General features: G+C 42.4%; 1 non-coding gene across 1 annotated transcript; it reads left to right on the top strand.

The window, feature by feature from the left end:
* Positions 1-207: 207 nt before the first annotated feature.
* On the top strand, positions 208-314 carry LOC118144576 (U6 spliceosomal RNA). The gene has a single exon (XR_004729344.2). It is a non-coding gene; the product is annotated as a U6 spliceosomal RNA (small nuclear RNA).
* Positions 315-14,151: the final 13,837 nt, after the last annotated feature.

Genomic DNA, 14,151 nt, shown 5'->3' with positions numbered 1-14,151 from the left:
GGGGTCTTCAAGGGGAGATATGGAAGCAGCCGAGAGGATGCCACGTGCTCCATGCAGCCGAGGATGCCCACGCAGACAGAAGGCGCCATGACCAGCAGGGCATCTGAGCTCTGTTTCCCATAAGAGGTGCTGTGACACATACAGTGTGTAGGAAAGAAATGGGGGGACTGAGATGAAAGGCTGGAAGTACAGAAAAGGGCTGGTACTGTGCTCGCTTCGGCAGCACATATACTAAAACTGGAACGATACAGAGAAGATTAGCGTGGCCCCTGCGCAAGGATGACAGGCAAACTGGTGAAGCGTTCCATATTTTTTCTATATAAAAAAATTATAAACAAAGAAAAGGGCTGGTAGTGTAATGGTAGGCCTCTGATTAACAAATCCATTTACATATTTATAGTCCACTTGGATAGGGAAACGATTTGCAGCCCTGGCATTTAGACCTGATCCTGTGAGCACAGGGAGTGAAAGGTTTTTTAATAATAAGAGCGTCATGGCTGGATTTGTGTGTTGGAAAGATTTTCAGATTTCCACAACTGACCCTTCAAATGCTAGGTGAAATGAGCGAATGTTGCATCTTTCTTCGGGTGAAAGAACTGTAAAAGCAAAGCTATATTTACAAAGCGAGGAATATTTCAGGAAGACTTAGCTTGTTATGTCTGTTGAATTCTAAATAACAATGGTTATGGGTTAGGATAAGACCTAAGGATGAAGAGTACATCATCTTTTACTCTACAGGAGCCCTTTGAAGCTCTGTGTAAGCTTCTAAACCCATTAAACCATACAAAGTCTTATTTATGATACAGAGTGACCCCCTACCTGGACAGCCAGATAATGGCAATCACTAACATTTGTATAATTATCTGTATTCACAAAGGACTCTATTCCATTTTCTGTCTTCATTCCCACAAAAACTAGATAGATGCTATTTTTGTCTCCACTTTGCAGATGAGAAAACTGAGAATTAGAAAGGCCAAGTGACTTGCCTAGGGTAACAGCCTATCAGGGATGGAGTTGAAAACTGAGCCTGAGTTCTCTGACTCCAAATTCTGATGTTCTTTCCATTGCATCCTGCTGGTAATCAGCAAGGTGCCAGGCCTCACAGCCAGATCATCTGCCCAGAGACAAGAGACTATGTTCTGCACCAAAAGCTGCCACGAGTTGACTGATGATCTTGACCATGTCCTTGTCCATCTAATAGGAATAATGACATCTGCTCACTGAAGGTAAGGATGTTATAACACTTTGCAAAGTGTAGAGCACTAGACAGGCGTAATGCTCGTCTGTATTCATTTAGCTTAATAACCTGATCTCCAAAAGCCTAGAAACTATCCATGTATCAGAGCTGGTGACAAAATATTGCTACCTGAAATCTGCCACTATCACATGGAGAAGGGAAAACAGAAATAGGTCACATCTGTAATGTGTTCCTCTCCCAGATTCCAAAAAATATATATATATGAAGATATACTTTTGCAGCTAGTCAGAGTGACACATAAGTCAGGCATTTTAAAAAATCTGTTTTAAGATGGCAAATTAGTGGGCAAAGTTACTTCACACCTTGAAGGACCTGAGAGGCCTTATCTGTAAAACGATGGAGTTGGACGTGATGAACTCGATGGTCCCTTCCTGTTCTAAGACTGAATTATTCTAAGCATAAATGAAACAGATTTGTATAATATCGGACTAAGATCTTTTTCAGCCTCTACGGGAGATTACTGAGAACAGGGTTTTGCTGCTGTTTTTGAGACAGGGTCTCACTCCCAGGCTGGAGAGCAGTGGTGCAATCTCAGTTCACCGTAGCCTCGACCTCCTGGCCTGTCATCCTCCCACCTCAGCCTCCTGAGTAGCTGGGACTACAGGTGCATGCCATCACACCTAACTAATGTTTGTATTTTTTGTAGAAACAAGGTCTCACTATGTTGCCCAGGCTGATCTCGAACTTCAGAGCTCAAGCAATCCACCCACCTCAGTCTCCCAAAATGCTCATAGGCATGCACCATTAAGCTCAGCCTCCTAGGAACAGTTTTTAAAGTCTATTTCTTGCTGTGAGCCTCACATCCACTACCCACACCCCCCACCCCAGGGACAAGAGAACCTGAACTGATTCACCAGCAAATAGCCATAAGAGGTGGCACTTAGTAAGTGGTGGCTCTTAATAAGAGGTGGCTCCTAAGAGATGCCTGTAATCCCAGCACTTTGGGAGGCCAAGGCTGGTGGATCACTTGAGGTCAGGAGTTTGAGACCAGCATGGCCAACATGGTGAAAGCCTGCCTCTAGCAAAGATACAAAAATTAGCCGGGTGTGGTGGCAGGTGTCTGTAATCCCAGCTACTCTGGAGGTCGAGATTGCAGTGAGCAGAGATGGCGCCACTGCACTCCAGCCTGGGTGACAGAGCGAGACTCCATCTCAAAAAAAAAAAAAAAAAAAAAAAGGACAGAGAGAGAGCAGAGGCTTGAGAAGGTAAAGAGAAGTCTTCCTCTTTCTTCTCTCTCTATGGTAGCTGAAAAAAAGAAAAGAGGCTGAGCACAGTGGCTCATGCCAATAATCCCAGCACTTTGGGAGGATGAGGCAGGTGGATCACCTGAGATCAAGAGATCGAGACCAGACTGACCAGCCTGGAGAAACCCAGTCTCTACTAAAAATACACAATTAGCTGGACGTGGTGGCACATGCCTGTAAGCCCAGCTACTCAAGAGGCTGAGGCAGGAGAATCACTTGAACCTGGGAGGCGGAGGTTATGGTGAACCAAGATCGCACCATTGCAGCCTTGGAAACATGAGAAAAACTCTGTCTTAAAAAAGAAAGAAAAGAAAAAAAAGGAAAGAGTGGGGAAATAAAAGACAGCCCAATTAAAAAATGGGTAAAGGACTTGAATAGACATTTCTCCAAAGAAGATAGACAGATGGTCAATAAACACAGGAGAGGTGAGCAACACCGTCAGCCATCAGGGAAATGCAAATCAAAACCACACTGAAACACAACTTCACACCTCCTAGGACAGCTATAATCAAAAATGTGGAAAATAAGTGTTGGTGAGGATGTGGAGGAATTAGAACCCTTGTACATTGCTGGTGGGAATGTTAAGTGGCGCAGATGCTATGAAAAGCAGTTTGGCAGTTCTTCAAAAAATAAACATAAAATTACCACAAAACCCAACAATTCCATTTCTAGGTATACACACAAAAGAACTAAAAACAGAGACTCAAATACCTGCATGGCAATGTTCTTTGCAGCGTTATTCACAATAGCCAAAAGATGTGGATAAGCAAAATATGTTATATACATATAATGGAACGTTACTCAGTCGTAAAAGAAAGAATGCACTTATAATACATGCTGCAACATGAAGCTTGAAAACATTATGCTACATGAAATCAGCTAGACAAACTCCACTTGTATGACACTTAATGAGACTTCTAGAATAGACAAATTCATAAAGCTACAACATGGATCATAGGTTACCAGAGCACTGGGGGCGAAGCTACGGGATGTTATTACCTGATGGGTAAAGGGTTTCTCTTTGAGTGATGAAAAAAGTTTTGAAAATAAATAATAGTGATGGTTGTACAGTAAGTGTAATTAAGGTCACTGAATTGTCACTTAAAAAGAGCTAAAATGGCAATGTTTGTTTATAAATATTTTACCACAATAAGAAAAAGAAAGAAAGGAAGGGGACATGGCTTGCCCCAGTTGTATGTTTAAGAAGCCTACGGCAAATGATTTTTGGCTAAGTCCCCAAAAGCAACTGCAGCAAAAACAAAAATTGACAAGTGGGACCTAATTAAACTAAAGAGCTTCTACACAGCAAAAGAAACTATCAACAGAGTAAACAGACAACTACAGAATGGAAGAAAATATTCACAAAGATCTAATATCCAGAATCTATATGAAACTAAAATCAACAAGCAAAAAACCAATTAACCCCATTAAAAAATGGGCAAAGGACATGAACAGACACTTCTCAAAAGACAACATATAAGAGGCTAACAAACATATGAAAAAAATACTCATCATCACTAATCATCAGAGAAATGCAAATCAAAACCATAATGAGGTGCCGTATCACACCAGCCAGAATGGCTATTAATAAAAAGTCAAAAAAATGGCCATGCACGGTGGCTCACGCCTATAATCCCAACACTTTGGGAGGCTGAGTCGGGTGGATCACAAAGTCAGAAGATCAAGACCATCCCGGCCAACATGGCAAAACCCCTTCTGTACTAAAATACAAATAATTAGCTGGGCATGGTGGCACATGCCTATAATCCCAGATATTCAGGAGGCTGAGGCAGGGGAATCACTTGAACCTGGGAGGCAGAAGTTGCAGTGAGCCGAGATTGTGCCACTGCACTCCAGCCTGGCAACAGAGGAAGACTCCCTGTCTCAAAAAACAGAAAAATTAGCCAAGCATAGTGGTGCACATGTGTAATCCCAGCTACTTGGGAGGCTGAGGCAGGAAAATTGCTTGAACCCAGGAGGTGAAGGTTGCAGTGAGCCAAGATGGCACCACTGCACTCCATCCTGGGTGACAGAGCAAGGCTCTCTCTTCTAAAAAAAAAAAAAAAAAGTCAAAAAACAATAGATTCTGACAAGGCTACAGAGAAAGAAGAACACTTAGATACTGTTGGTGGGAATGTCAACGAGTTCAGCCACTGTAGGAAGCAGTTTGAAGATTTCTCAAAGAACTTAAAACAGAGATACCATTTGACCCCATAACCCCATTACTGGGTATATACTCAAAGGAAAATAGATAATTACACCAAAGGATACATGTCCCAGTATGTTCATCACTGTGCTATTCACAATAGCAAAGATATGGAATCAACCTAGGTACCCATCAATGGTGGATTGGATAAAGAAAATGTGGTACATACCATGGAATACTACGCAGCCATAAAAAAGAATGAAATCATGTCCTTTGCAGCAACATGAATGGAGCTGGAGGCCATTATCCTAAGTGAATTAATGCAAGAACAGAAAACCAAATACCACCTGTTCTCACTCATTAGTGGGAACTAAGCTTTGCGTACACATGGACTAAGCATGGAAACAACAGACACTGTGGACTACTAGAGAAGGGAGGCAATGAAGAGTGTGGGAGCTGAAAAACTACCTACTGGCTACTATGTTCACTACCTGGGTTCAAACCTGCACATGTGCCCTCTATATTTAAAATACAAGTTGAAATTTTAAAATTAAATAATGCAAACATATAGGAAGAAGAACGAAGAGGAGGAGGAAGAGGACAAGGAGGGGGAAGAGGAAGAAGGAGGAGGAGAAGCAGCAGCAGATGCCACCTAAGGCCACTAGGCTTGCTGACCTGCCCCAGAGCGAGAGAAAGAGCACCAAGGAGCAGGCTCAGGGGTATAGCTTGATGGAGGAGGGGCACAGATGGTCCCCCTGGGTCTCTGTTTCTTGAGGCATGCAGAAGATGGATGCCACAATTGATGGCAGACCCTGAGTAGGGGACCTTGGAGGGCAGATGTCCTCAATACCAGCACCAACAGAGCACCTGGGATGGAGCCTCATCAGCAACACCTAAACTCATTTCCACTACTACCACCAGCAAACCACTACCCTTCAAGCAACCAGCCAGCCAGTGAGAATGACAAAAAGAAAGGTGGGCAGGTGCCACCATCTGTATCCCTCAGCCTCGTTCCTGACTCAGTCTCAGGGAGGAAAGCAATGGAGGAAAAAGAGAGATGGAAAGAGCAGGTGATGACAGCCACCATGCTTACCTAAAGAAAGAAATGAAGGCACAATTACCAGAGAGTTTATCTGGGCCAAGGTTGAGGATGGTGGCCTGGGACACACATTTATGCTGCCTCGGGAAGTGCTTCTATTTGGTCTTTGTTACAAGCAGGTTTTTACAGGCAAAAGGGGAGAAGGAATGGGCCGATACAAAGTTGTCTAACAGGAATTCTCACTGATTTACAGAATTAACATTGGTTACTGATTAGCTTTACACTGTTGAACTAAGCACATGAGTTATTGTGTCCGGTGCATGGCATGTTATGGCTACTTGGCGTCAGTTGGTCTACAGTCCATAGAGCAGGTGGCTTTAAGATGTAATGATTTAGCTCAAGGGAGAGTGAAACATGGCTGCTGTCACACACTGTCACAGTTCAATGCCACACTGGGCCTGATAATTAAAGGGGATTCACTCCTTTCTCCTAGGCCCCTGGAACCCGAACCAGCGAGAGGAGTAAGAGAGCTTTGAATTAAGCATCAGACAGATGTTTGCCATGGTTCGAATGTATGCATCCCTCCAACATTCATGTTAGAACCTGATACCCAAGGCATTAGAAAGTGGGGCCATTGGAGGGTGATTAAGTAATAAGGGCTTCACCTTTGTGAATGAGATTTGGTGTTTACAAAAGGGCTTGAGGAAGTGAGTTTGCCCCTAATCTCTTCTGCGATGTGACGACACAGAGTTTTTCCCCATCAAAAGACGCAGCAACAGGTCACCATCTTGGAAGCGGAGAGAAAATTTGACCAGATACCAAATCTGAGAGATCTGTTTGGTGTTAGGTACAGATGATGTCTGGTAATTTCTTTTACTTGTGGTGATTTGGCAGAGAAAAGTTGGTGGAGTATGACAACAGAAAGTTGTAGGGTTTGCCGTCTTGGCTGCTATAACTCACACTACACGTCTATAAAACTGCTGTTTTGAAAAATGTAAATAATTCTCAATTTGCTTATAAACTGAGTAATGCTGTATTGTAATGTAAACCCAAGAATATATTAGAAAACAGTCACTGAAAAATACATAATACTGAGAAATCGCTGTACTAACAAACCTACAAATCTGGCCAAACAGAGCGAATAAGTTATTTGTGATACATCTAATAAAGCAGGTTATTTGAGCTTATCTGTGTTGCTGTTGTAGAAAGTAGAATCTCCATTCTCTCAAAAATGTTTAATCAGTATATACAAAGTAATTGGTCACGAAAAGCAACTGTCTTATTCTCAATTTTCTGCTTGTTTCTCCTTCTTTATTAAATTTAAAACTCTTTATTGAACACATTCTCAGAGCAATTCTACTTTCTACCAAATCTGCCAGAAGCCTGGTCTTGGACTTCCCAGCCTCCAGAACTGTGAAAAACATATTTCTGTTATCTATAAAGTGTCCAGTATCAGGTATTTTATTATAGAAGCAGGAAGAGATTAAGGCAATGTTTTAAAACGAAGAAGACGAGGGCTCACAACCTGGAACGAGACTATTCTGAATAGCCCAGAGTGACTGAAGCAAAAGAAATCAGACTGAACTATCATTAGGGGAGCTGGTTCCCAAGATGAAGTGGTGATTTGGCAGAGAAAAGTTGGTGGAAGCTATGGGACAAATCAGTCATTCAGATTTACACCACAATGAGTTGAGTCAGTTTTAAAAACAAGTTGCATAACGTGGAGATGTGTGCCAGTATCCCCCAGGAAGCTTGCTCCCAATTCTTTTATAGATTTGCAAACAGATTTGCAACTCTCAGCTAAGCAAATGTCCACTCGGAATCAAGAATACACATTCTATCATGCATTGCCGCTGGGTCTGAACATGTGACTAATTCTAGACAATGGAATATGCATGGAGATACCACGCAGTTTGAAGACCTTCTCTAAAAGGCACGATCTGGTACCCTCTGCCTTCCGCATCCACCTTCTTCAAGCATTCCTACACACTACTTCTTAAAGTGTGAATTTAGTGACCAGAGCTACAGCTAGCATTTGGGATCATGAGGATAATGGTCACAGCCTAAAGATAACAGAAGCACAAACTAAGAAATCTGGATTCTTAGAAAATTTTGAAATTAGAAAAATCAGACCAGCCCTGGTCAGCCTACCTCCTTTTACTTGGAAAAGGAAAAAATCTATATTTTTAAAGCCAAACTGTTATTTCGGGCCTCTGTAACACAGCTGAACCTAATTTTATGTGAAATAGATACAAATTGTTATCACAAGTAATCTGTAAGTTCAAACAGAGAAAAAGAAAAAAGAACTAGATAGTACCTCTTCACCTCAAAGTAGTCAAAATAACATAGATACTAAAACCCACATTTGTGGAGATCTTTTGCGAGGAATTTTACCAATGGCTTCATGTGCATAATTTCTTTCATTTTCTCAGTAACAGCTCTATAAATATGTATCGTTGTATACATCTTAGAGATGGAAAAGTTAAGACTTAAAGAAGTTAAATAATTTGCCCAAGGTCACACAGCAAGTACCTGTAGAACCATAATTAAAACCCACTCTTGGCTGGGCACGGTGGGTCACACCTGTAATCACAGCACTTTGGGAGACCACAGTGGGTGGACTGCTTGAGCTCAGGAGTTTGAGACCAACCTGCGGAAGATGGTGAAACCCCACCCCTACAAAAAATTAGCTGGGCATGGTGGTATGTGCCTGTAGTTCCAGCTACTCAGGAGGCTGAGGTGGAAGGAGCACTTGAGCCTGGGAAGTTGAGGCTGCACTGAGCCATGACCACACCACTGCACTCCAGCTGGGGCAATAGAGCAAGACCCTATTACAAAAAAAAATTTTTTTAATCTATCTTACTCCCCTAAAGTAATGGCTAAACTCCTCCCTTAGTCACTATACAATACACCTGCCTAGAGGTTCTTCTGACAAAGATTTATTCATGTAGAGATCTTAAACTGAGCTGCAATAACATTTCTTAGAATTTTAATAATGTGTAAGTGAGGGATTTGTTTGCTGTTAGGTATAGATGATGTTTGGTAATTAATAAGACAATGGAATGTTGTAGGATTGCTATCTTGGCTACTGTAACTCATACTACACATCTACAAGACTGTTGCTTAAATAAAATGTAAGTAATTAATTCTCAATTTGTTTATAAACTGAGTAACACTGTACTATAACGTGAACCCAAGAATATGTTGGAAAACATCCACTGAAAAATATGTAACACTAAGAAAACGCTGTGCTAACAAACCTACAATTCTGGCCAAATAGAGCAGATAAGTTGTTATTTGTGACAAATCTAATAAAGCAGGTTATTTGAGCTTATTTTAGGAACAGTGCTGCTATCGTAGGAAGTAGAATTGCTCTGAGAATGTATTGAAGAAAGAGTTTTAAATTTAATGAAGAAGATGAAACAAACAGAAAATTTGTACATTAAAATAAGAGAGTTGCCTTTGGTGACCAGTTACTTTGCATATATCAGTTAAACATTTTTAAGAGAGTGGAGATTCTAATTCACTGGCATTACTTTAAAAAATGACATTTAGGAATGCTCCTCAGAGAACCAAGTATGACTTACACTGGGCTCATCCCACAGTAAAAGACTTGACACCATGTAGATGTTTAATATATATTTGATAAATGAGTAGATGGCTGAATAAAGAAACATAAGTTGTGCTTTATCGGTTTCAAGTGATTTTTACAGAAATTATCTCACTTGACCTTCAAAAGCAAGCCGATAGTGGATAAAGGAAGTGTGACTATTCTTACTAAAAAATAAAACACTGAGTTTCAAAAATTTTGAGAGATTTACCTAAATCAACTTACTATGTGAATCCTTGTCTCCCATAAACACAAGAAAAACTACGTTGCTTACTGGGGAAAAGGAGGAGGAAGGGGTCGGGAGAGTGATGCGGGAGGAGGAGGGGGAGGAGGGAGAAGAGAAGATACCGGTGTTATGATGTATTTCTTGAACAGGCCATGATAGTTCACTCCTACATGATACTTCACTCCTATATCAGATTGCATTTTCCAAAGGTGGTCACAGCAATATCTCCTTACAATGTGACTTAACACTCTCCCCATTGAGATGCAGAGTCCATGTTCTCAACCCTTGAATCTGGATTAGTTTAAGACTATGGGCCAGGTGCAGTGACTCACACCTCTAATCCCAGCACTTTGGGAGGCTGAGGCAAGTGGATCACCTGAGGTCAGGAGTCCAAGACCAGCCTGGTCAACATGGTGAAACCCTGTCTTTATTAAAAATACAAAAATAGCTGGGTTGGTGGTATGTGCCTATAATCCCAGCTATTTGGGAAGCTGAGGCAGAAGAATTGCTTGAACCCGGGAGACAGAGGTTGCAGTGAGCCGAGATCACGCCACTGCACTGCAGCCTGGGAGACAGAGTGAGACTATGGTAGAAGAGAGCTGTGTGACTTCTTAAGCCAGATTATAAAGGGTGATACAGCTTCTGCTGAAGTGCTTGGATCATTCACTCCTGAAAACAGCTATCTTTGAGCTCCCAGCCTACAGCCAAGACCAACTTGAGAGTAAATCAATGTGAAAGTGGATTCCCTAGCACATGATTAGAAAATGCCTATTCATAGGCCGGGCACATGGCTCACGCCTGTAATCTCAGCACTTTGGGAGGCTCAGACAGGCGGATCACCTGAGGTCAGGAGTTCAAGACCAGTCTGGCCAAGATGGTGAAACCTTGTCTCTACTAAAACTACAAAAAAATAGCTGGGCGTGGTGATGGATGCCTGTAATCCCAGCTACTAGGGAGGCTGAGGCAGAGGAATCACTTGAACCCGGGAGGCAGAGGTTGCAGTGAACTGAGATCACACCACTGCAATCCAGCCTGGAAGACAGAGTGAGACTCCATCTCAAAAAAAAAAGAAAAGAAAAGAAAAGAAAGAAAATGCGTATTCATTCTTCAAAACCCAGATCAGTCATACATCTAGACCATCTTGTTTTATACTGTCTCATCCTTCAATAAACTTAACATCCTTTCTCTGTGTAGTTTCTGTGTATCTTAAATCTTTCTCTAGGATTGCACTGAAAATATTGCACCCTCCACCCGGCATATACCAGGAATTTGGTAAATAGTTTCCAACTAACCAAATTGAATTTGGTGAACAAAAATCTGCAGCTGGTGCTGTACTTAACCAATTCCTGCTGACAGTGGATGGCTCCACCATCACCACTGTCACTAATCCTGTCCCTACCCCACACCTGTTACACTGACCTCATGGTTCTATGCACTAGCCCGAACGCTGCTCTCCCTTCCAGCCAGACAATGATGGTTCATTTCAGATGAGAAACTCCTCCTTCCTCACTCTTCCACGACTGTTAGCGGCATCTCTTTTCTCTCCATCCCCTTCAGGTCTCTCACTTACAGCATGTTTCCATTAGTTCCCTTGGGGCAAATAATTGCAAGATACTTGAATGGTAACACATTTTCTCCAAGAGCCCAAATGTTAATTCCAATGTCATCTTTGTTATTTCCCCCAACCTACTAAATAGCGTTCCTGGTGGGCAGCACGGAGTGCCGAAACCCCCTGGCTGAAGAAACTGATCAGGCCTCCATTGCATCCAGTCAGCTCCCACTTAGATTTATTTGTAGAATAACAGAAATCGTCTTATTCTTTTACAGACAGGACTTTCGTAACAGTGTTTACCTGGGATATCTCAGTTTGCTGGGGTCACAAAGTCACTTGCTAAGATGTGACAGCACTCTACGCAGATAGCACAGCGACATCACCAAACCTAAGGCCTGTGGGAACCGAAGCCTCCATCGTAACCCTCCCACTTTTTGCTCCAGTCTGGCAGAGGTTTATTAAAGTTAATATCTCTAGCTCACTGAGAAGGACTGAGATTCAACATTTTCATATTTTTCTCTTTTGTGAACCATTCCGCCACTCGAGACTGCCATTTCCTGTTTTGGGTGAGCCTGTTTAATACATGTTGCACAGCACAGCTGGTTATCTGCAGTCCAAGTGATTCTCCTTGCACTTTTCTATGGCGGCAGATGCTACAAGAACGAAGGCACTGCAGGCAGAAGCCCTGGGTCCTGGTCCCAGTTTTCTCATTAAATACCCATCTGACCTTGAATATGTCACTTCACCCTTCTATGTCTCCATTTATCTGTAAAATGGGGAAATCTCTAGGGACACTTCAGAAATAACATTGGAGGCTTCTACACTTTACTTGAAAGGCACTTTATTCATTAAATACCTTTTCTTTCTTTTTTTTTTTTTTTTTTATTAAGAGATGGGGTTTCTCCATGTTGGCCAGGCTGGTCTCAAATTCCTGACCTCGGGTGATCTGCCCACCTCAGCCTCCCAAAGTGCTGGGATTACAGGCGTCAGCCACTGTGCCCAGCCCATTCAATGCCTTTTCAAAATACTTATATAAAAAAGAAATTTCAGGGCCAGGAACAGTGGTTCATATCTGTAAACTCAGCACTTTGGGCGCAGAGGCAGAAGAACCTCTTGAGCCCGGGAGTTCAAGACCAGCCCAGACAACATAGTGAAACCCTGTCTCTACAAAATAAAAAGTTTTTAAAATTAGCCAGGCATGAAGACTCATCATACCTGTAGTTCCAGCTACTTGGGAGGCTCACGTGGGAGGACTGCTTGAACCCAGGAGGTTGAGAGGCTGCAGTAGGCCATGATTGTCCCACTACACTCCAGCCTGGGCAACAGAGCAAGACCTTATCTCTAAAAAAAAAAAAAACACAAAAAAAGAAAAAAAAATTTTTTTAAGAAATCTCAGAGCCACCTTATAATCAGAACACAGAATGATATGGTTGGAAGTCATGCTTTATAGAATCCTTGACTTTTTATATAAAAACATCTTGTACAATTATCCAGAATAGCACTGCCAACTCATCAAGCTTTCAGGGACAGGAGAAAGGGTGAGTAGATTGCTTCTGCTAGAGTTGAAATTAATAGCTCCAGGCCGGGCACAGTGGCACATGCCTGTAATCCCGGCACTTTGGGAGGCTGAGGTGGGCAGATCACTTCAGGCCGGGAGTTCGAGACCAGCCTGGCCAACATGGTGAAACCCCATCTCTACTAAAATTACAAAAATTAGCTGGGCATGGTGATGCACACTTGCAATCCCAGCTTCTCAGGAGGCTGAGATGGGAGAATCCTTGAACCGGGTAGGCGGAGGCTGCAGTGAGCCTAGATCGAGCAACTGCACCCCAGGCTGGGCAACAGAGCAAGACCTTGTCTCAAAAAAAAAAAAAAAGAAAGAAATTAACAGCTCTGAACCCTACCAGAGAGAACAACAGTAACTCTATTTTCCCCTCAAGCCCAGTATAGAATTTGTTATCTACCTACAATGGTTGATTTTATGTGTCAACTTAGCTAGGCCACAGCACCCACATATTTGTTCAAACACATCTGGAGGTTCTGTGAAAGTATTTTTAGACGAGATTAACGTTTACATAAGTAAATTTTGAGTAAAGCAGTTACTCTCCATAATGTGGCTGTGCCTCATCTAACCAGTTGAAATCTTTAAGAAAAAGACTGAGATCCCCTAAGGAAAATGGAATTTTCTGCCAGCAAACTATCTTCAGGCTCAAGCTACAAAAAGCAGCCCTTCCCTGTGTATCCAGCTGCTGGTCTACCCTATGGATTTTGGACTTGCTAATCATGTGAACATATATATATATATATGAAGGGGGGAGGGAAGGAGGGAAGGGGAGGGGACATGGGGGAGGAGAGAGAGATCCCTTCATTCTGTTTCTCTGGAGAACTCTTCCTGGACATAGAGGAAAAGCGTCACCCCACTCCATCCTGCCCTTATCCCCTCCCTTTATCCCATGAAGTTCTATCCCCTGACAGGAGGTCCACTTGCCTCAATAACAAACGCAAGTGAAAGGGATTAAGAAACTGCAAAGTGCCATGCACATGTTTGCTAACATAATAACAATTCTCATCATCATCGTTATTGTCATTTTAGAAATTGGAGAAACTAGATGTGGGGCCATCTGTGTGCGCCCAGTATTATACAACGTGAAAGTCTGGGGTCTCTAAGGGAAGGCAGACCACACGGGGCAGGGGCTACTGTGCTTTGCTTCCACAACCCACAACCCAGCCACACATGAGATTATTGAAACCACTCCTGGGAAAGAACAAAATTGGTTGATTATGCATTCATCCCACATAGCTCTTGGCTCTAGCATTTCTCTACACCTCCGGAGATCTCTCATCTTCCTCTTCATCTACATTATCCAGAAAAGAGAAGAAGCCAGCTGTCAGAGGGAGTAATCTTTTTAGCACTTTTCCAATCAAAACCAGCCTTTGCTGACTTCCCCTGACTTCCTAGAATAAATCCTGCCTGGTCTCCAAAAAGCATGACGGCTTTTTAGTGCACTGGCTCCACCTAGTGACTAATAAAGAGAATGCATCCAAACTTTCTTGGTTTGGATGGAGGTTACAGAAT

This window comes from Callithrix jacchus, chromosome 9 (assembly GCF_049354715.1).
Source record: "Callithrix jacchus isolate 240 chromosome 9, calJac240_pri, whole genome shotgun sequence".
NCBI classification, from domain to species: Eukaryota; Metazoa; Chordata; class Mammalia; order Primates; family Cebidae; genus Callithrix; species Callithrix jacchus.
Note: the sequence above shows the minus strand (reverse complement) of the source record. Positions and strands in the feature narration are given on the sequence as shown.